The sequence below is a fragment of the Odontesthes bonariensis genome, chromosome 3, assembly GCF_027942865.1.
Source record: "Odontesthes bonariensis isolate fOdoBon6 chromosome 3, fOdoBon6.hap1, whole genome shotgun sequence".
Classification (NCBI taxonomy): domain Eukaryota; kingdom Metazoa; phylum Chordata; class Actinopteri; order Atheriniformes; family Atherinopsidae; genus Odontesthes; species Odontesthes bonariensis.
The window spans coordinates 35,136,856-35,160,373 of NC_134508.1; the positions used below are offsets into that span (position 1 = coordinate 35,136,856).

Consider the following 23,518-nt stretch of genomic DNA (forward strand, 5'->3'; position numbering starts at 1 on the left):
GATTCTACATAGATAGATTCTATCAATCTTTGAATGATATTTTGTACTGTAGACCAGTACAAGCTCTGCAGTTGCCTGATAACGAGCTGATCATTTCAATCAGGTGTGTTGGAGCAGGAAACCTTTAAAACATGCGGGGCAGTGGTCCCCGAGGACCAGGTTTGAAAAACACTGCAGTAGACGATGAAATATTGTGTTACTTTGAGGAACAGTGTTCTGAAATTGCTCCAACATTTGTTGACATAGTTTTTTTGCAGGTTGCTGAGCCCCTGCTCCCTGCTACTTTAAGGGGCTTTTCCAATACCCAGTCATATCCAGCTGCTACACGTTCCTCCAGCTGTTTCCTTTTAGTAGCACTTGCTTTTCCAGCCTATTGCAGATCCCTTCCCAACTTATTTGAGACATTTTGCTACCATCAAGTTCAAAATATTTCATTAAACAGTAAAATGTCTCACTTTCAACATTTTATGTTTTCTTTGACCTAATTTCAACAGAGTGTCCCGACTATATTGAAATTGGGGCTGTAAATCCCTTTTACAGTTCGTGTAAATGGAAAAAAAAAAAAAAAGATTTCTAATCTTTGGTAGTTTAATCTGTAACATTGCTTGGGTGTATCAATTCTTCGGTTTTTAGAAATCTTTGATAATTGCAGTTTGATAAACGTGTATTTCTGCTTTCAGCTGGACAAATGTGTCATGGCGCAGGGAGCTGTGGAGCTCTGGCTTGGAGAGCTGTTGCTGCAACAGCAAGCCTCCTTACACTCCATCATCAGAGCTTCAGATCTAGAGATAAACGATGAAGACTTTGACCTTCTCACTTTCCTTGACAAATATCAAGCACAGGTGAGTAGACAACATTGTGGCCGCTTGGAAATACATTTAGCAGGTTGATTTCTAATGCAAGCCAGTATCTATCAGGTCGCCATGGCTTGCACCTCCAGCAGGTTGTACTGTGTGATATTTGCTTTTGTTATAGATTTTCTCCACAGCTTCAGTCTTGTACTAAATCTATGACACAACTTTCCTCCTTTGTGGAAAAAAGTTTTTTAAATAACAAGTGTGAATATCTTTGGAGTTTTGTACGGAAGCCCAGAGCGGACGTGGTACGTATAAACTTTTGTTTGATGGTTTTCGATCATTTCCAGAAAACAATAATCGTTTTCTCCAGATAGCGAGATAATTATCTCGTTATCTGGAGAAAACCATCAAAAAAAAAGTTTATACGTACCACGTCCGCTCTGGGCTTCCGTAGTTTTGAGAGATACGATGGTATCATAATTGATTTCTATATTCATAGAGTTCCCAAGATTCATTTTATTCTGCCTTGTCTGTTTTAAGGTGGGCTTGTTAGGAATCCAGATGCTTTGGACAAGAGATTCTGAAGAGGCCCTAAGAATCGCTGCCGATAAGAAGGAGATCATGCCTCTTACGAAAAAGAGGTTTCACAACCTACTCAGCATGCTCATTAAACAAACCACCTGTGACCTGAGCAAATTCGACAGAGTCAAATATGAAACACTTGTCACAATTCATGTGCACCAGAGTGACATTTTTAATGACCTGGTAAGGTTTTTTTCTTCAGTAAATGTCTGTTCTTTTCTTTCTGTAAAACACTTGAGTTAAGCTCCGCTTTGTTTGCAGGTAAAGAAGCGTGTGAAATGTATCAGCGACTTTGAATGGCTGAAGCAGAGCAGATTTTACTTCAAGGAGGATCTGGACAAAGTCATTGTATCCATAACTAATGTCGACTTCATCTATCAGAACGAGTTCTTAGGCTGTACTGATCGGCTGGTCATCACCCCTCTGACTGACAGGCAAGAAAAGAGAAAATTGATTTTTATAAGCAACTTGCTGTAATAAGTCAACTTTGCTTGTAGGTTTTAATTCCTATGTTGCATTCAAGAACAGTTTTTTTTTTCTACAAAGGTGTTATATCACACTGGCCCAGGCTCTGGGCATGAGTATGGGAGGAGCTCCTGCTGGGCCAGCCGGCACCGGTAAGACTGAAACCACCAAAGACATGGGTCGTTGCCTTGGCAAGTACGTTGTGGTCTTCAACTGCTCGGACCAAATGGACTTCAGAGGACTCGGCAGGATATATAAAGGTACATTAGGCAATGAAACAAGTCATCGAGCAGTGGTGTACAGTTTCATTTATGTGATGTCCTATTGTGTTTTTATTTTCCAGGCCTTGCACAGTCAGGGTCCTGGGGCTGCTTCGATGAGTTCAACAGAATCGACCTGCCAGTGCTTTCCGTTGCTGCTCAGCAGATCTCAATTGTTCTGACATCACGAAAGAAACACAGAAGCACTTTCATTTTTACGGACGGAGACTGCGTGAACTTGAATCCAGAGTTCGGCCGTGTTTATCACCATGGTAAGACATGGAAACACACAGTCCTATTAAAAGAAACTCCTTGAAACTAGATGGAAAACATTAGATATACAGTATATACAAAGATATGTCATGCCTCTGTATCTAGAATCCAGGATATGCAGGCCGTCAGGAACTTCCTGAAAATCTAAAAGTGCAGTTCAGGACAGTGTCCATGATGGTGCCAGACAGGCAGGTGGGTCAAGGCTTCTTTCTGTGGAGAGAAACGTTTTTCTTTTTGCTGTGGTCCTAACACATCCCTCTACACTTTTGTCTCCGACAGATTATAATGAGAGTCAAACTAGCCAGTTGTGGATTCAATGAGAATGTTAACTTAGCACAGAAATTCTTTGTTCTTTACAAACTTTGTGAGGAGCAACTCACAAAACAGGTGAGAATCTTGTTAGCATTTCATAAGTCCTATTTTGTTTGGTTATTGAACTACTGACATATAACCTCTGCTATTTGACAGGTCCACTATGACTTTGGACTAAGGAACATCCTGTCTGTGTTGAGAACACTTGGGGCGTGTAAAAGAGCTCGACCTGATGACACTGAGTCCAGCACTGTCATGAGAGTGCTTCGTGACATGAATCTGTCCAAACTGGTATCACACAAACTTAGTTCTTACCAACAGCTGTGATATATTGAATTGTATTGAATTGTGGGTGTGAAAGTATACTCTGTACACTGGATACAGTGCTGTGAATAAAACAATCCATCTGTGTGTTTCAGGTGGATGAGGATGAGCCCCTCTTCCTTAGTCTTATCAATGACCTGTTCCCTGGTATCCAGCAGGACAACAGCACATATACTGAACTTCAAGCTGCTGTTGCTAATCAAGTTGAGCTTGCCGGTCTCGTTAACCACCCACCGTGGAACCTCAAGCTTGTTCAGGTGCCTTAAAATTGTTGTTTAGCATAATTATTATAAAGTTAGCTTTTGGAAAGTACTTTTCTTACTGGTATATCACTGTTGCTGTCTGGGTCAGCTTTATGAGTCTTCTCGAGTGCGCCATGGGCTGATGACTTTAGGCCCAAGTGGGGCCGGGAAGACCTCGGTTATCAACGTTCTTATGAGATCACTGAGTGAATGTGGAACCCCACACAGAGAGATGCGCATGAACCCCAAAGCAATCACTGCTCCGCAGATGTTTGGTCGTCTGGATGCAGCAACTAATGATTGGACTGATGGAATCTTTTCCACACTGTGGCGGAGGTCACTCAAAGCTAAGAAGGGTAATTCCAACATTTTGTCAACATCTAAGCTAAGAAAGTGCTTGTGATTAATACAGATGAGATCCTAAGAAAAAATATAAAACTGTCCAAATGAAAACGGTATTGTATTAAATAATATCTAAGCAATACATAGTATTGTACTTTAGACATTTTTATCATATTACATTCAGTATAACACAATATAAAGGTTGTTGCAATTTTAATGTGATGCTAAATACTGCATCTGCACGATATTACTGCCCAGCTTCAACAAGACAATGAAAATGTCAGCTCAGAAGCTGAGCACTTTTCTTAAGCTATAGATGCCAGTTCATGCATATTTAGAGCTAAAATATGAGACGTCACATGAGACAGCCAGTATGGTTTACTGCACAGTGCGTTGTAACCAAAACACAACAAAACAAAATGGTGCCTTGGTCGTAAGCACCTCGTCCCTGACATGTAATCCCACCTTTCAGATTGACACCACCGCATACGGAACTACACTTAGCCTTGTCTGGTCCGAGGGTAGCAGCTGGGGCAAATCCCAGGCTCCTGTTCCTACGGGACCCCAAAACAGGCCCCTTTTAAGTTCTGGGAATGACAGTGGAGATGCTGTTGTCCTTGGCACACACTGGCTCGCCCACTTTTGATCCAGTAGTGGGACAGCGGCTCATTAGTGACTGACAAAGTGCCAGAGGCTGCCGGAGAACTCAAACATTTAATTGCTTCGACGGGTTTACTCTTCAGGGGAAGTCATCTGGATTGTGCTGGATGGTCCCGTTGATGCAATATGGATCGAGAACCTCAACTCAGTCCTGGATGATAACAAAACACTGACCCTGGCTAATGGTGACCGCATCGTCATGTCACCATCCTGCAAGTTGGTGTTTGAGGTGCACAACATGGATAATGCCTCCCCTGCTACTGTGTCCCGTGTGGGAATGGTTTTTATAAGCTCCTCAGCTCTCAGCTGGCTACCCATCCTCCAGGTACTTTTGTGATATCTAAGTGTTGAAGACTTTTTTTTTCCTGAAAAAGAACAATGCTTTGTAAGCAGTGCTTAGATAGAACTTGGCTTTTGTATTGCAGGGATGGGCCAAGAAGCGCCCTGCTAGAGAGGCAGAGAGCATCATCGGTTTATATGAAAAGACATTTGAGGATGTTTACATGTATATGAGGCAAAACCTTAAACCCAAAATGGAGCTTTTGGAGTGTAACTACATAATACAGGTGTGTATTTAAAAAAAAAAAAAGACTGAGAATAAAAACAGAATCAGATGATGCCTCGAAGCCTGAATTGTTTGACTATGTTCCTTCTTCAGTCCGTCAATCTGCTGGAGGGCCTCCTCCCAACCAAGGAGACAGAGGGCTTTGCTGGAAGCAAGCACCTTGAGCGCCTCTTTGTCTTTTGCCTGATGTGGAGTCTGGGAGCTCTTTTAGAATTAGAGGACAGAGACAAGCTGGAGGTCTTCATGAGAGGTCATGAAAGCGAAATTGATGTGCCTCAAACCAAGCCGGGAGAGACTATATTTGAGTACATGGTCAACACAAACGGTACAGTTATTTGACACGTAAAAGAGCATCAATTTGATGTTTTTTTTTGTATAGTTTAAAGTGAACAAGCATTTGAATGTGGTGGCATGGTGGTTAAGTTAGCACTTCACAGCAAAAAGGGTATTATTGCGGGGTTTGTGTGCCCTCCCTGTATCTGCATGGCTTACACTGTAGTTGCGAGTGTCTGATTGTCCGTCTCTGTATTAGTCTTGTGTTGGACGCTCTAGCGTCCCTGCCTTCTTAACCAATAGCAGCTGTTAAAGGCTTCAGCCTCCTGCTACCCTCAACAGGGTTTACAGAATCTGGTCTCATTCCAGAGGCATCAGATTCGGAGATTTTGTTAAGACCCCTTCGCACTGCATATACCCACCTGAGAGTAATCTTTAGTATCAGTTATACGTTGTTAATTGTTGTGAAATAAGATGTATTAGAAATATTTGCTTTAGATGTCTGATACTGCCTCGAGTGGTGCGCCACAGCACAGACATGAAAGGACCCATTGTGCATACGTTCAGCACATCGCCAGCTTTGACAACGATGGGATGAGAATGGGTTTATATGTGACTAAAAAGAATGGCGACTTTTGTTTTAGGTGAATGGTGTCACTGGAACAATCTTGTGGAGGAATATGTCTATCCAACTGACCATGTGCCTGACTACACCTCCATTCTTGTTCCAAATGTGGATAACACAAGAACCTCTTTCTTGCTGGAGACTATTGCCAAACAACACAAGGTGATCTTGTGGTTTTTAAAAGAATATTTAGATAATGTTTATACTTAAAAATATGTTACTTTTTGTCTAAACTCTAAATGTTTTATATGTACAGGCCGTACTGCTTATTGGTGAACAAGGGACAGCGAAGACAGTGATGATCAAAGGCTATGCAAAGAAATACGATCCTGAGACGGATCTGTTCAAATCACTGAACTTCTCATCTGCCACAGAGCCCTTGATGTATCAGGTAAAAGATATTTTAAAATGCTTTTTGTGCTTGAATTTTTACAGTCCTACATTGGTTCATGTTTGCAAAAACTTTCTTCGTACACAGCGATCAGTGGAAAGTTACATTGAGAAAAGGATTGGCAGCACCTATGGACCCCCAGGAGGACGCAGGATGACCATCTTCATCGATGACATAAATATGCCTATTGTCAACGAATGGGGAGATCAGGTGTTGCTTTCTTTTTTTTTTTTAATGAACATCTGTCTGTCTATCTGTCGCTTTAATCTGATGAGTTACTTTATGTGGCTATCCAACCAGATCACAAATGAGATAGTCCGCCAGATGATGGAAATGACTGGCATGTACAATCTGGATAAACCAGGAGATTTCACCACGATTGAGGATGCACAGATTCTGGCTGCCATGATCCACCCTGGTGGGGGTAGAAATGACATCCCACAAAGACTGAAGAGACACTTTACAGTCTTCAACTGCACTCTGCCAGCCAACACCTCCATTGATAAGATCTTTGGTAGGTTGGTCTAAAATAATCCCATTTGTTCTGCTTCCATTACTGTAGTTTTCATTTTACAGTTAACGGTTTCTTCATGTTCTTTTTGTGCAGGTGTGATTGGCTCTGGATATTTCCATGAATGCAGGGCATTCCAGCCAAGCATATCAGCAATGGTTAAATGTCTAGTGTCTGCTGGGAGGATCGTTTGGCAGTGGACAAAGGTACTTACCTGGAATATGATGAGAAGTTTATAATAGGAATTGATTATAGGTATATGGTATTGATAAGTTTGTTAACTTGTTTTATGACACCACATTGAAGGTCAAAATGCTTCCAACACCATCAAAGTTCCACTACATTTTCAATTTGAGGGACTTGTCCAGGATCTGGCAGGGAATGTTAAACGTTAAGGCAGAGGAGTGTGGTGACATCTCCACCCTATTGGCTCTTTTCAAGTGTGAATGTACAAGGGTGATAGCAGACAGGTAAAATCCTTTTTTAAGTTAAAAAACAAAAAGTTGGAAGAAAGCATTACTCTAAGACTTTGCTTTGTTGCAGGTTTATTTGCTCTGAGGACAGAGATTGGTTTGAGAAGGCTGTATGTCGTGTCATCCAAGAGCACGTTGACCCAAACCTCGTTCAAGAGCTTCATTCTGAGCCGTATTTTGTGGACTTCCTCCGAGATGCACCTGAGCCAACTGGAGAGGAAGACGATGATGCCTGTTTTGATGCCCCTAAGATCTATGAACTGGTGTGAAATCTGAATTCGTACATCAGCGCTTGATAGTTTCATGGTAGTAAGTTGATGGAGGAAACTGTCACCATAATCTGTATGAACAACTTGTTTCAGGTGCCAGATTTTCAGTTCTTGTCAGATAAGCTTGTGATGTATCAAGCTCAGCACAATGAGGTAGTAAGGGGCTCCACCCTGGATCTGGTTTTCTTCAAAGACGCAATGACTCATCTTGTCAAGGTGACACCTGAAGCGAGTATAGCTGATGCATTTCTTGTAGACTAGGCTAGATATAATACTGATTCTTTTTAGATTTGCTCCTCTTTAGGTCTCACGAATCATTCGCACTGACAATGGAAATGCCCTGCTTGTGGGAGTGGGAGGATCAGGAAAACAGAGTCTGACGCGCCTGGCCTCATACATAGCTGGATACAGCATCTTCCAGATCACATTAACCAAGTGAGATGAGTCATAGTTGTGAGAGCTCTGTTTGTAGGGACTTTAATCACACTGATCAAACTGTTCTTGGGGCTCTCTGAGGGTTAGAGGCGCTCCCCAAAGGACAATGAACCATCAGGGGCTTTTTTTCTGCTTGCATTCAAGTGATATAACCTGCAAACCTGTCTCAGTCGGCCCTAGGTGTCACTTTAAGTCCATTCCTCTGTTTCAAAAAAATAATAATAATACAATAATTTCTTATTATATATTGCTTATAGGCAATGTTTTAAATAGGTTTGTTTGTTTTAGTTTTTTTTACTTCCCTTTGATAGTAGTGGTTCCAGTGGTGTGTTCATACCTTCAACCAGTCACTGTACACTTACCTCATCTGGACCTATCACGTCACCTTCATGTCTCCGTTATGCTGGGAAAGCTCCCGCTCCAAAGTAGAAATTAAAGACGCCACAGAAGGAGTTCTATAAACTGTGAGCTCCTACTATAGACGTTCTTCCAGGGTCTCGGGTGATTGGTCAAGCACATGAATACAGTACTAAGATCAGCTCTAATTAACTGCAATTAATTTTATCCTTAAAAGTAGGAAACAAATAAAAAGTTCAATTCGATAAACGTACCTATTAAAGGCGGGGTAGGGGATCTTTTTCTGGAACATTTTTTTACATATTGCTTGAAATACTCTTCACACCCCCATTGCAACCAATTAATTAAAAGTTTTGACACAAATATGAAATTTTTTAGTGGCCTCTAGAACGTACAATCTAGGAAAAACAGTATGCAATCATTGTGAACGGACCGTTCACAATGATTGGATTCTGATGCCGTCTATCACCTGCAATCTGCTTCCCCCCCCCCCCCCCCCCCCCCCCCTGTGCGCGTACCCTGCTCCGTGAACGAATTATACGTCTAGAAGCTTGGCAGGAAGCTAAACTAGAGCCAGCTTGGCTAGCACCTAGCATTATTAAACGTATAGTTAGCATAAACTAAATACTAAATACTAAATACGGCAACAATCGATGCTTGCTGTCAGAACAGCGCTCGTGCACCTTCTTGCTCGTGCGCGTTCATGTACTCTAGAGGCGTGCCTTCGGGGGGAAAGTGAAGAAAAGGGTTGGGACTTTTTACCTGTGTATTTTCAAAATGCAGCTTCGCTGGACCCAAAATCCAGGATCTCCTACCCTACCTTTAAAATACAAGAATGAGTGTCCTATGAAGCCATGAGCTGTTTGTAGTTGCATTTGCACTGAAAGTGAAATGCTGGGCCTTCTTTCCAATTATGTGGTGTTTATTTTTCCTTACTTAGAACATACAACATGAGTAATTTCATGGATGACCTGAAACTGTTGTATAACACAGCGGGGGCTGAGGGCAAAGGCATCACCTTCGTCTTTACAGACAACGAAATCAAGGATGAGGCTTTCCTCGAGTACCTCAACAATATTCTCTCTTCTGGAGAGGTGAGATCTCATAAAGGTATAAAGGCGTATCTGAATATCTGCTGATTGTGTAACTGAACACTGGAATCTTCAGTCTAATTGAAACGGACTGGAATTGGTCCTGTATGACTGAAACAAAGAGGTGGGGCAGAATGTAACGTCTCAAAGGAAAAGCTTCGCTGGTCCTGACCATGTTGTAATCGTTTCAGGTCTCCAATCTTTTTGCAAAAGATGAGATGCAAGAGATCACCCAGAACCTGATCCCAGTTATGAAAAAGGAGTTTCCTCGAATTCCACCAACTTTTGACAATCTTTATGACTACTTTATATCTCGGTTTAGGAAGAATTTACACGTTGTTCTGTGCTTCTCACCGGTAAGTTGAAACTTTGTATATTTTCTGTTTATACCCAAAAGCAACCGCCCAAACTTTTGCTACTTTTATTCCAAATCTCTTTTTATTCACAGCATGTTTAGATGCTCAACAGTGACATTATATATACACTTACACCCATAACTACCTCCATAAATGAACCTTTTCATTGGAGTTTTACTCTACTCTTGTTTAAAGGTGGGGCAGAAGTTTCGCTCCAGATGTCTGAAGTTTCCGGGCTTGATTTCCGGCTGCACAATGGACTGGTTCACCCCTTGGCCCAATGAGGCTCTGGTTGCTGTGTCCACCTATTTCTTATCTAAGTTTCACATGGTTTGTCCAGCTGATGTGAAGACTTCATTGATGACCACCATGGGAACTTATCATCACAAAGTATCTGAAACATGTGAAAGTTACTTTGAAAGGTATCACATTTACACAAATCTAATTTGTTCAGAAACATACGCTATCAAACACAGTCCTAACGCTGTATGTTGTTCATCTCTCAGGTTTCGAAGACGAGCTCACGTCACCCCTAAATCTTACCTTTCTTTTATAAATGGTTACAAAACATTATATGCCGAAAAGCACAACTATATCAACACTTTGGCAGAGCGCATGAATGTTGGTAAGGAATTTGAACAGGAAGGCAGTTGTGTCTTTATAAAGATTGTGTACTTTATGGAGGATTTTGTATGGTCTACTCCTGTAAAAGATTACACCAGATGTTACTGATTTCCAGGGTTGGACAAACTGATGGAGGCCAGTAAGTCGGTGGCTCAATTATCAAAAGATCTTGAAGTAAAGGAAAAAGAGCTCGCTATTGCATCTGCCAAAGCTGACAAGGTAAATCAGATACGTCCAAGCTCCTGTGACCTGCAGATAAGATTGATGATGGATGGATGTTTATGAGCAACTTTCCTCCAATCAGTACTTCCACAGTAATGTAAAACCATAAAATTAAGAACAATTTGAGTTCTGTACATAGTGAGGTAGCAGAATCAGTTTATTCATAGGTTCATTGTGGAAATTAGCTTCTGGTTTGATGTGAATAGCTGACAGAGGTTTTGTCATTTCTGAAAAGCTGTTTGAAAGGTCAACACCATGGACGCACGCGTATGATGCATTTGAAGGCATGAGATGTTTATTTTTGCATTCACCAAGGTGCTGGCAGAGGTGACAGTCAGTGCTAAAGCTGCAACCATTGTGAAGAATGAGGTCCAAGTTGTGAAGGACAGAGCCCAGAAAATTGTGGATGGAATAGAGTATGAGAAAGCTATAGCTGAGGAAAAGCTGGAGGCTGCCAGGCCAGCTTTAGAAGAAGCTACAGCTGCACTGAATGTGAGATATCTCTGACTTATTTGAAGATATTTACACCGTGCATTCTACGATATGTTACATGATATACTTAAAAACTCCACAGACCATCAAGCCAGCTGACATTGCCACAGTGAGAAAATTGGCCAAGCCTCCACACCTGGTCATGAGGATCATGGACTGCTGTCTGATTTTATTTAACAAAAAGTTAGACCCTGTTACATGTGATCCAGAACGAAGCTGTCTTCAACCATCATGGTCAGAAGCACTGAAGGTAACAAATTTCCTTTTTCTAAAAATTCAGTTGTTGCAAATGATAAATATATGAATTCCACTCATATATTAAAGGAGACACATTGTGCCCTGAGGTCTTAAATGTGTCATGTTTGGTTGAAATACTACAGAGATATAACACAGCAGCTCTTTTCAAGCCCACATTTGCAGGCCTTTTTTTCAGTATTAGTTTTAGGAGGTGGAGTGAGCCAGCGGACTCAACTCTGCTCCTCTCTTCTGCAGGGTGTGCCTTTTTTGAGATTTGTTCTACAGCTTTGATGCTTCCATGCAAATGTAAATTTGGACACAATTCACACCTAAAAACCCTTAAAGTGCATTAATATGTGAGAAGGTACAGTAGGTAGCCTGAAAGCTCATGAAATGAAAGAAGGCCTGTAAGAAGTTGGATTATTATCAAATTGATTTCTTAAGTAAACTTAACTAAACAAAAAGCAAGAACAAATTAGTCTTGACATCTGGCTTTTGGGTTAAAGCGAATGCAGCACGATTTAAAGTTGAAGATGGATGGGGATGAAAAGATGGCAGCTGGATAATTCTGCTCTGAGTGCAAAACTGAGCGGCGTGTTCTTCCTCACAAATGGCATTTGCATGAATTCATTTGTTTTGTCCTTTTCAGCTTATGAGTGGCTCTGGTTTCTTGACAAGCCTCCAGCAGTTCCCAAAGGACAGCATTAACGAGGAAACTGTGGAACTACTGCAGCCTTACTTTGACATGGAGGATTACACCATGGAAAATGCCAAGAAAGTGTGTGGTAGTGTAGCTGGTCTGCTCGCATGGACTCGTGCTATGGCCTCATTCTTTGCCATCAACAAAGAAGTGTTGCCACTCAAGGTAAAGTTAAAGTTCATCATGTTGGCGACTGTTTTTTTTTTTTTTCTTTTTCATTTTAGATTTGTCGTAGGCGGCTATTCTTCTCCAATAATGCCATTTAAAACTCTCTATTCTCAGCCTGTTTGAATCCATTTTAGGTAAATAGGTGATTAAACCTCATTTTTAGCCCAAAGCCTTTTTATGCTACAGTATAACTGCATTGTTTGTTTCCAGGCCAACCTTGCCATTCAAGAGAACCGTCTAACTGTGGCTAATAACGAGCTGTGCGCGGCAGAGACTCAGCTGGCTGAAAAGCAAGCAGAGTTTGACAAAGTCAAGGCCAAATGCGACGCTGCAATGAAAGAGAAACAGGTGTGACGCACCCTTTTGAAAAATGTCACGACTGCGTTGACTTAAATCTAGAGATTGTAGCTGACACAGGCGTCTTGTCTTTCAGGAATTGGTGGATGATGCTGAGATGTGTAGGAATAAAATGCAGGCTGCATCTGCACTTATTGACGGACTTAGTGGAGAGAAAGCTCGCTGGATCGAGCAACGCAAAGAATTTAAGTCACAAATAAACAGGCAGGTTACAAAGGAAATGCAATTGAATATCAAAATGTTATATTCCAAGGGGGGTTAGTCTTTAAAGAGGTTCATTACTAGAATTAAGGATTGGTTCTTCAAGGACAGATTTAAAAGGTTTTGATAATGGCTTTTATATGAGTCCAGCTGCTTCTGCCTTTGTTTTCAGACTTGTGGGTGACGTACTCCAGCTCACCGGCTTCTTGTCGTACTGCGGTCCATTCAACCAGAGTTTCCGTGATATGTTGTTGAAGGACATCTGGGAGGCGGAGCTCCGGAAGCACAAAATCCCTTTTACAGAAAATCTCAACATCATTTCTGCCCTGGTGGATGCTCCCAATGTGAGAACAATGCCAGCCTATTTTTATTTGATACTAGTCCTGTGAAAAGTAAAAAAAAATCATTTGAACCATTGACTATCATTTTTAATATTTAAGATAAGTGAGTGGAACCTTCAGGGACTCCCGGGAGATGACTTGTCAGTTCAGAATGGCATCATCGTCACAAAAGCAACAAGATATCCCCTCCTCATCGATCCACAGACTCAGGGAAAAGCTTGGATTAAGAAAAAGGAAGAGGCCAACGAACTTCAAGTATATAGCCAAATGATTTTCACTTGTGTCATTTTTACCCTAATTACACGCTTAAGTAAAGCATGTCGTAGAAGTAAACTGATTTCATGTTCAGGTCACGTCCCTCAACCACAAATTCTTTCGCACACATTTGGAAGATTGTATTTCCATGGGACGCCCAATGCTCATTGAGGATATATTTGAGGATCTCGACCCTGCCCTGGACAACGTGCTCGAGAAAAACTTTATCAAATCTGGGACCAGTTTCAAGGTATTTTTAACCTTCATGTCCATTCAAATTTACCAATACAACTTTAAAATGTGTACACTCTTAAAATTGTCTTCAATGTTTTTTTATAGGTCAAAGTAGGAGACAAAGAGGTAAACGTAATGGATGGGTTCCAGCTCTATATAACTACCAAACTGCCTAATCCAGCATACACTCCAGAGGTCAGCGCAAAAACATCCATTATTGATTTCACTGTAAACATGAAGGGCCTGGAGAACCAGCTGCTCGGCCGAGTCATCCTCAAAGAAAAATACGTGAGTGTGCCGTTTGTTCCAGAAACGCAGCTTGCTTTCCCCATTTGGTTTAAAAATATAACTTTATCTGTGATTGTTTTAGATAACTGTTTTTCCAGTGTAAGAATATGATATTGACTGGCTCTTGGTTTTTTTCCACTCATCTCAACAGGAGCTAGAAGCAGAAAGATTGAAACTAATTGAGGATGTAACTGCTAATAAAAGAAAGATGCAGGAGTTGGAAGACAATTTGCTGTACAAACTCAGCAGCACTAAAGGTCCTATAGTTACTGTTGTAGACTAATGCCAGTTTCTCCAGTCATACCTGTTCTTTTTCCTAAAGTGAAAGTGTGTCTGTTTGTCTGGTTAAAGGTTCTTTGGTTGATGATGACTCCATGATTGGCATTCTGACCACGACTAAGCAAACTGCTGCGGAAGTTAGTGCAAAGCTCAGTGTTGCAGCTGAAGCAGAAGTAAAGATCAATGTCGCTCAAGAAGAATACCATCCAGTTGCCTCTCGAGGAAGCACATTGTACTTCCTCATCACGGAGATGAGCATGGTCAATATCATGTACCAGACCTCCTTGGGTCAGTTCCTCAAAATCTTTGATCTGTCACTCGCAAGGTATGGCTTTATCGTGATTTAAGAAGTATGTCTGCACAGTCTTATCATAAGATGTTTGAGATTAAAGCTCGGAAACTATTCCAACCATTACTTCCTCTAATGACCAACAAATTTGTCTGGAAAGAACAATAGGTTGACAAAGATGTTTCTTTAACCACGCTGTGGTGTGGTCGTAATCTTCAAATATGCTTTGTTCTCTGTGTCTTTGCCTCCCTCGTTTTTTTATGCTGATTTTTTGTTTTTAATTAATGCGCTTTTGCAGGTCTGAGAAGGCCTCCAAAACTCAGAAGCGGATTGCAAATATTATTGAATATCTGACGTTTGAGGTTTTCCGATACACAGTCAGAAGCCTTTATGAAAACCACAAGTTCATCTTCACACTCCTGCTGGCCCTCAAGATTGACTTACAGAATAACAGAATACAACACAACAAATTTCAGATTCTTATTAAAGGTAAGGTGTGCATCATTCCCAGGAAAAGTTGAATTGCCTTTTGGACTTGACATCTCTGAACATAATTGATGAAACAATAGGTGGCGCAGCTCTTGACCTGAAGACCTGTCCATCAAAGCCATTCAGCTGGATCCTGGATATGGTGTGGCTGAACTTGGTAGAACTCAGCAAGCTGCCACAGTTCACTAACATTATAAACCAGGTAAGCCATAGATCCACGAATGATCTGGACATCTGAATTCTTCATCTGCTTGTAGTGGCATCAGTTTTGGTATTGACATGGTTTGTAGGTGTCCCAAAATGGGAAAAACTGGAAAGCATGGCTCAATCTTGATGCCCCAGAGGAAGGCGTCACTCCAGATGGATACAACTCTCTTGATGTTTTCCATAAGCTTTTGCTGATAAGGTTGGGTCCTCCTACTTGAATGTTGATTACATGTTTGAATACACCATATTATAAAATGCAATCACCTCACAAGCTTTTTTTCTCACAGGTCTTGGTGCCCTGATCGCACCTTGTCTCAGGCCAGAAAGTATGTGGGAGACTCTTTGGGCATGAGATTCGTTGAGCCTGTCCTCTTGAACCTTCACAGCACCTGGCAGGAAAGTGATCCTCGCACCCCCCTCATTTGCTTCCTTTCTATGGGCTCAGATCCCACCGAACAAATCGAAGCACTTGCCAAGAAACTTAATCTCGGTGAGTTTGCCCTGTCCTGCCCCATTTTTTATTTTATTTTACTGAACTTTTTTATTTTCTGCTGAAGATGTAATGCCAAAATCTCCTGACGTCTGATTGTGTTTACATTCAGACCAGTTCCCAACTTGCGACGCTATCTACTTTTGATTCAGTTAGAACGGTATGAAACCCAAATTTTGTGATTGATGTCCCTGTGACCGTGGTAACCAACTGTATCCTGGATGTTGGTTGCTGTGTGCTCTTTGCAGTGGCACCTTGGGTGTTCACTGGGCAATCCAGCTCATGTATTTGTTTTCCTGAGCATAAATTCATTTGATTGTGGCTGTTAAAATTCCACTAATTGAAAGGTCTGTGGTTTGATCCGTGGCCCTTAATTCCCCGTAATGTTTCATCCTTGTGTAAGTGTGTGTGTTATGTTGTGTTAGAAAGATAATTATGTTTTGTATGTACAGTATAGTTAAAGGCCTGTGGCTTGTACTGCAAAGTCCTGAGTGGTGGATTAGACCAGGGGGGAAAGCACTATTTAAATGCACTCTATATGTTCATGTCTATGTAAATACTCCCACTGTTTCGGTTTACAGAATGCAGAGCAATATCTATGGGACAAGGACAAGAGGTGCATGCAAGGAAGCTGGTCAAGACATCAATGACAGAGGTGCTTTTAGAAGTTACTGAAGAAGTATAATGCATGAGTTAAGCCTTTCCAACTGAGGCAGTTCCAGGATTGGTACCAGTTCTTTGACCAAGAACCCCTCAATTCAGGGTCTGGAGGGAACCTGTGAACTCTGAGACCAGCTAACAGTTTGACCGCCATTAAAAAGATAAATAAATGAATACTGAGCAAGGGGAACATTTAGACGTAAAATCGATATAGCATCGAAAAGCTAATGATGTCATTTTTCATCTGATGTTTTAGATAGTGTTAATATTGCCAGTTGTGGTTTGCAAATGGCCATACACACAGAATTGACCATGTCTGAGTGGGATTTGTAATGGAAATCAGAGTTTATAAATAGCATTGCAGCCAGGGCTTAGAAATGCCAGCTGGCAGTATTAAAACATTACATACCATTTATAAGCCTAGATGCAAACTGCATTTGTGAAAGCACCCCTCATAGGGCGGTAATCATAAATGCTGACTGTGTTGTTGGAACGAACGTATATGACCACAAGGCTCAGGAGTGGCTCTCGTGCATGTGGACAAGCAAATGGTTTCATAGAAAGTTCACAAAGTAAAGCAGCTTCCAGCAGGTGACGGCATCTGGTGAATGCTTTCATGTGGGAGTGTATTGGATTGTCCTGATGTGCAAGCTAGAGTGTTGCTTCTTGCTTTCAACAGCAATGGCTGACTGTTTGACCTGATCCGTGGCTTTTGTGTCTGGATGTGTACAGGGAGGTTGGGTCCTTCTGCAGAACTGTCACCTGGGGTTGCAGTTTATGGATGAGCTGCTAGAAACTATCACAGTTACAGAGAGCATGCATGACACGTTCAGGGTGTGGATCACCACAGAGCCACACGATCTGTTCTCCATCACACTCCTACAGGTGAGACTTGACAACATCGTCATAAAAAGGAAGGTGTTAAAAGTTTTTGTACACGCACAGACTGTCTCTCACTCTTTACCTTTTAAGTCTTCCATCAAGTTCACCAACGACCCCCCCCAGGGAATACGTGCTGGTTTGAAACGAACATTTGCAGGAATTTCACAGAACCAGTTGGAAGTCAGCAACCTGCCCATGTGGAAGCCTTTGCTGTACGGTGTGGCCTTTTTACACACTGCTGTGCAGGTACTGCGCATTCTAAGTTCACGCGTGTCATAGTGGAACTTTATTTAAAGGAAATATTAAAAAAGAATACATGCTTTGCTCCTGGCACAGGTTATATGAGAAACAGAGTGAACTAACCATATTTAGAAGTACCGTAACCTTGACAATGGCACTACTTAATTTGGTAGCCTTTTTTTTCTTATTAATTTCATAATTGATAATGAAATCATTTGTGCCATTTTAATAATGCATTAGGCAAATTTTCCACCTCATTACCATATTGAGAATGTGTTGGCTTTAGTTTATTTTATAGCCTTTTGAAGTTTGAGTGGTTTGTATTTTCCAGTGTAGCACAAATCAACTCGTGTCTGTGACTTTTTTCCTCCAGTAGAAGGAAGGCTGTTCGTCATAATAACACAGGGATTTTCTGATTTTACATGGTAACCTTTTCTTTTTTTTTGGCTTTGTAAGGAACGACGTAAATTTGGACCCTTAGGTTGGAACATACCTTACGAGTTCAATTCGGCCGATTTCTCTGCAAGTGTTGAATTTGTTGAAAGACACTTGGATGATTGCGGCCCCAAGAAGGTGAGCGTTTTGCAGCCCTGGTTTAATATTTGTATGTCATCCTCCCTCCCTCACTCACTACTTTGTGTCCCCCCCCACAGGATGTGTCATGGATAACCTTGCGATACATGCTCGCTGAGGTGCAATATGGAGGAAGGGTCACAGATGACTATGACAAACGCCTGTTGAAGTGTTTTGCTCGTGTAATAATCCCAGTTTTTTTGTTGATTCGTGTGTTACAACTCCCGGTGTTTTATGTTGCATTGTATTACATTTGATACGACACGTGAAGCTCAATGTTCTTAATTACAGGTGTGGTTCAGTAAGAAGATGTTTGACCCAACATTTTGCTTTTACACGGGCTACAAAATTGCGGTGTGTAAGACAATAGAAGAGTACATGGATAACATTCAGAGTTTACCCACTGAGGATTCACCCCAAGCACTGGGGCTGCACGCTAATGCTGATATCACGTAAGGAGAGTGTCGTCATGATGAGGCATTAAAGCTGCGGCCGGCAACTTTTTTTTAGTCATATTAGCTTGAACTGTCATGGGATTCTGGAAGGAGAATATTAAATAGGCTGTTTAGGAAAAATAACGAAATCTGTAGCTCCCTCTGAAGCCTGTAATCATGCTTGCAAAAACCGAGCGCTCCCGGCTGTTTTTAACCAATCAAGTTAGGGCGGAGGAATCCTACCTGTCCATCACAGCTTGTGCACACGCTGCTGAGCGTGAGTCTGCCCCAGCTTGTGTGCGCTCACACTGGTGTGAACTCACGTGCACAACCTCGTCCACAGAGGGGGAGGGGTTTGGGGGGCGATTCGGAGCTTGTTAGAGGTTGGGGGAGGGACCTGAGAGTGTATCAGTTTGAATTTTCCGACTTTAGACTCGGAATTTTGAAAACCTGCCGACTGCAGCTTTAAAAGCGGTCTTGTTGTATTTACTATACTTAGGTTTTCTTGAGGTTATTGCATTTCTCTTCTATAATGAATGTTGACCAGATACCAGACAAACACATCTGCTGAGGTGTTAGACACAATCACAAATATTCAGCCCAAGGAAAGTGGAGGGGGATCTGGAGAGACTCGGGAGTCCATCGTCCACAAAATGGCAGAGGACATGTTGGACAAACTGCCCGCTAATTACATTCCACATGAGGTCAGTTGGTAGGATCATTAGGCTTTTTACAGGCCAATGTACACGTTCTCTTAATCTAAACTCTGTAACTTTGATGGGTTCAGGTCAGAGCCAGACTGTTGACAATGGGAGCTCTTAACCCAATGAACATCTTCCTACGTCAGGAAGTGGATCGAATGCAAAGGATCATCTCTGTGGTGCGCTCGAGTCTGACTGACCTGAAGCTGGCCATTGATGGCACAATAATAATGAGTGATGTAAGATTTCTGATTCCTCAGCACATCGCTTTATATTTGCTTCTTAAGATACGCACTTCTCTGTATGTTTGTTACTCAGTTTTTTCATCAACGATTGTCTGTTAGAGTTAGATTAGATTTTCAGGAGGCTTTAAAATGCTTTCGAACTCCTGGTATGTACTTTGTTCCTAGAACCTTCGTGATGCTCTGGACAATATTTTTGACGCTCGTGTGCCCAGCCTGTGGAGGAAGATCTCCTGGGAGTCTTCCACTCTGGGCTTTTGGTACACCGAGCTTATCCAGAGAAACAAACAGTTCTACAGTTGGGTGTTTCAAGGAAGGCCCAAAGCGTTTTGGATGACGGGTTTCTTTAACCCTCAGGGTGAGTTTGTGGTTTTGATGGAATGAGGCCTTTTACAATGTCAAACACTGAGTTGGCTGCATTACTGGTTAAGACCTTGAAGTTTTGAGCATGATGGAGCTGACACGTCTTAAAGACTTCCAGCAGCTAAAGTTACACGTTATTAGACCTAATGTTTACTTGAATGTTTGCAGGTTTTTTAACAGCCATGAGACAAGAAGTAACCAGGGCGAACAAAGGCTGGGCTCTGGACACAGTCACACTGAACAACAAGGTCCTGAAGAAGTCAATGGAGGAGATCACAGCCTCGCCAACGGTGAGTGGGTGTTTTCTGCTCACTGGAAATGTGAAAGGAATTTAACCGTGTGCTATTTTGTTATTGAATGCCTTTCCTCTACAGGAAGGGGTTTATGTCTATGGTTTGTTCCTGGAAGGGGCTGGTTGGAACAGAAAGAACATCACTCTCATCGAGTCCTCACCCAAAGTACTCTTCACACCCATGCCTGTCATCCACATGTTTGCCATCAAATCCAATGCTCCTGTGGATCCGAAGCTGTACGCCTGCCCCATCTACAAGAAACCAAGGCGCACAGACCTCAATTACATCACAGCAGTGGTGCTACCTACTGTCCAGTCACCAGACCACTGGATCTTACGTGGGGTTGCTCTGCTCTGTGACATCAAATAATAAACAACTGTATTACTTTTTAATGTTGTCCAAAAAACAAATAAACGTTTTTTCTGCAGATTAGGTGAATTACTTGTTGACTATGTATGTGAGACTCATCTATGGAGCCATTGATCAACTACTTAAGTGATAAAAATATTACATTAGTTTGCTTTGAGGGCTTACCACTTATCACAAGGACGTTAATGAGCCAGTGAGTAAGTAAAAGCTCCGGTGGCTCCAGCAGCTCTTTTCTTACCATGGAGATCATATATGATGTCTATGGTCTCACCTCGCCCTTCTTCTTCTTCTTCTATTTTGTTGGCGGTTGGCAAACAACTTTTGGAAGCATTACCGCCACCTATTGAAATGGAGTGTGAGTCTGGGCGAAAACTATCTCAGCTAAATATAAAAAAATAAGAATAAATAAATAATTAAAAAAAGGTATTATATCCTTCTAATCAGTCATGTGGCTTCTAGATAGTGAAAAAGGTACTTAAAGCACATCTCACTTGAGTTCTTCTGTAGTATTGTTTTAATGTTTAATTGCACACTTTCTGACTCTAGTCCTAGGATGAGGTGCTGCCTCTCCTGGTCAAACCTGACACGTTGCTCTATTACATGCTCCACGGTCTCAGTAGCACCACATACACTACACTTTCCATCAACATGCTTTTTAAAAACAAATAGCGTACTGTTCAGACCAGAACGCCCAAACCTCATCCTAGATATGATGTCCTCCTCTTTGGTGGGTCTTGCTGTTGGTCTAGCATGACCAACCACCCCTTGGATGGCAAAGTACTTTCTCCCAGTAGCTGCACCACTCCACTCACTCTGCCAGATCTCCCTGGACTTTGTCTTGACAAGTGACTTTATCTCTGACTTGCTATAAGCTACTTCTAAGGTAACCTCAGGGGTCACACATGCTTTCTTTGCGTACTTATCCGCCAACTCGTTCCCTCGTAAGCCAACGTGTGCTGGTACCCATAGGAAGCTGATATCGGTGCCTGAGTTTATGAGTCCATTTACCATCTGTGCAATTTCTAAAACAATATCCTGTCTGGACTCCGACATGGTACTCTGAATACTCATCAGGGCAGAAGCAGAATCTGAGGCAATTAGCACTCATACTCACACATTCCTTGGTCTATTCCCCTCTATCCAGGTCAAAGCAGCGAGGATGGCTACTAGTTCTGCGGTGTATACAGCAAGATCATTGTTTAGCCTTTCTTTTTTGCACATCTTAAGCTCTGGTACTACAAATGCCACACCCACTTTCCCGTCAGGTGACTTTGAAGCGTCTGTAAAACACACAAGTTTATCCTTGTACTGAGCTCTGATATGGCACTCAACCATTTCTTTGCTGAACTCCTCTTGCTTCTTCAACTCTAGAAGTGCTAAATCTATTACAGGTTCCTTTAACAGCCATGGTGCTACAACTGAATATGTGACAGCTGCACACAGAGTAAGTGCCTGCAGGCCTCTGCCTTTTGAGGAACCACCCACCCAAAGCTTCTACCTGGTTTATCTTTCTCCTGGCAGTGAGTTCACACAGATAGACTGCTGTGGCCTTCCCTTTGCCCTCTGAGGTTAGCCCAATAGACTAAGGCCAGCTGATCTCTCCTTATATGCAGTGGCATTTCCCCCACCTCTACCTGTATAGCATTAACAGGAGTCGACTTCATTGCTCCACAACGCGTTCTTACGGCTTTATGCTGAATAACATCCAGTTTTGCCAGGAGCGTCTTAGATGCAGATCTGTAAGCCACACGACACATCCATAGTCAAATACAGACCTAATAAGGCTGATGTATATCGTTCTCAAGGCTGATCTGTTTGCTCCCCAGTCCACCCCTTTCAGACAGCGCATGGCATTCAGTACCTTTTTACATTTCTCAATCATTTTTTGCATGCGAACAGACCAAGTTAATCTCTTATCTAACCACAGGCCTAGATATTTAAAACAGTTTACTCTCTCTAGTTCTGCGCCTGATAACTTCAGCTTCAAACCCATGGGAATGTTCTTTCTAGTAAAAAACAAGGTTTTAGTTTTGTCAATAAACATTCTAAATCCCCATTCAAGGGCCCACGCTTGGACATGGTCTACTGCCTGCTGCATTTTACGCACAATGAAATCCACATTTCTGCCCCTTATCCACATTGCACCATCATCTGCAAACAAAGCAACATGGACAGATTCCTGCACCTCTTTAAAGACATCATTAATCATGATCAGGAACAATATCGGGCTGATAATGCTTCCTTGCGGAGTGCCGTTTTCCACTGTATATTCACTGCTGAACTCTTCATTAATTTTGACCGTGATACTCCTGCCTGATAGGAAATCCTTGACCCACTGAAACATTCTACCCTTGATACCCATTTGCCTGAGTTTAATTAGGAGTCCCTCTCTCCAGACCATACCATAGGCCTTCTCTATATCAAAGAATACTGTCAGTACTGTCTCCTTATCAACTTGGGCTTTCCTTATTGAGTCTTCTAAGGCCACTACTGGGTCCATGGTGCCCCTTCTCTGCCTAAATCCACTCTGGTAGCTGTACAAAATATTTCTCGTTTCTAACCAGTAAACCAACCTATCATTCACCATTCTTGCCATTATTTTACCCAGCTGTGAGGTCAGCGCTATAGGTCTATAGTTTGATGGCATCTTTACATCTTTCCCAGGCTTCCTAATAGGGATTATTACAGGGATTATTATTACAGTCAATTTCTCCAACATAATGTAGCATATCTCATCCCTTCCTGGGGTGGACCTACCCACTTTCTTTAACGCCCTATTCAATTCACTCAGGTTAAAGGGCGTATTTAGAGCATTCTGCTGCCCCATCTCCTCCTCTAACATATGCCTGTAGCTATCTATTGTGATTTCTCTTCCTCTTGCCTCACTGGGAGTAAGATTCCCTGAGCTGTGTACCTGTACAAGTGTTTTAGCAATGGCCTCTGCCTTATCCTTACTGCCTATAATAACTCTGTCCTCTACCTTCATTATTGGATATTCCAGCTCTCTCCTAATGCCTCTCATTTTTTTAATCATTCCCCATACATCCCCTATTGGGGTAGTTCTGTCTAAAGTTTCACAAAATGCTTTCCAGTACTCCCTCTTAGATTTTTTTTAACTTTAGACCTCACTACCACTTGACACTGCTTGTAATTTATCAAATTCTCAAAGTTCAATGTTTTCTTTAAAATTCTAAACGCTTTGTTGCGCTCTTTGATAGCCTTCCTGCACTCTTTGGACCACCATGGCACTATCTTTCTTGCCCTACCTGTAGGGGTGGGCGGGAT

At 41.9% G+C, this 23,518-nt stretch overlaps 1 pseudogene; it reads left to right on the forward strand.

The window, feature by feature from the left end:
• Positions 1 to 20,485, forward strand: part of LOC142376977 (dynein axonemal heavy chain 8-like) — a 36,199-nt pseudogene extending 15,714 nt beyond the window's left edge.
• Positions 20,486 to 23,518: the final 3,033 nt, after the last annotated feature.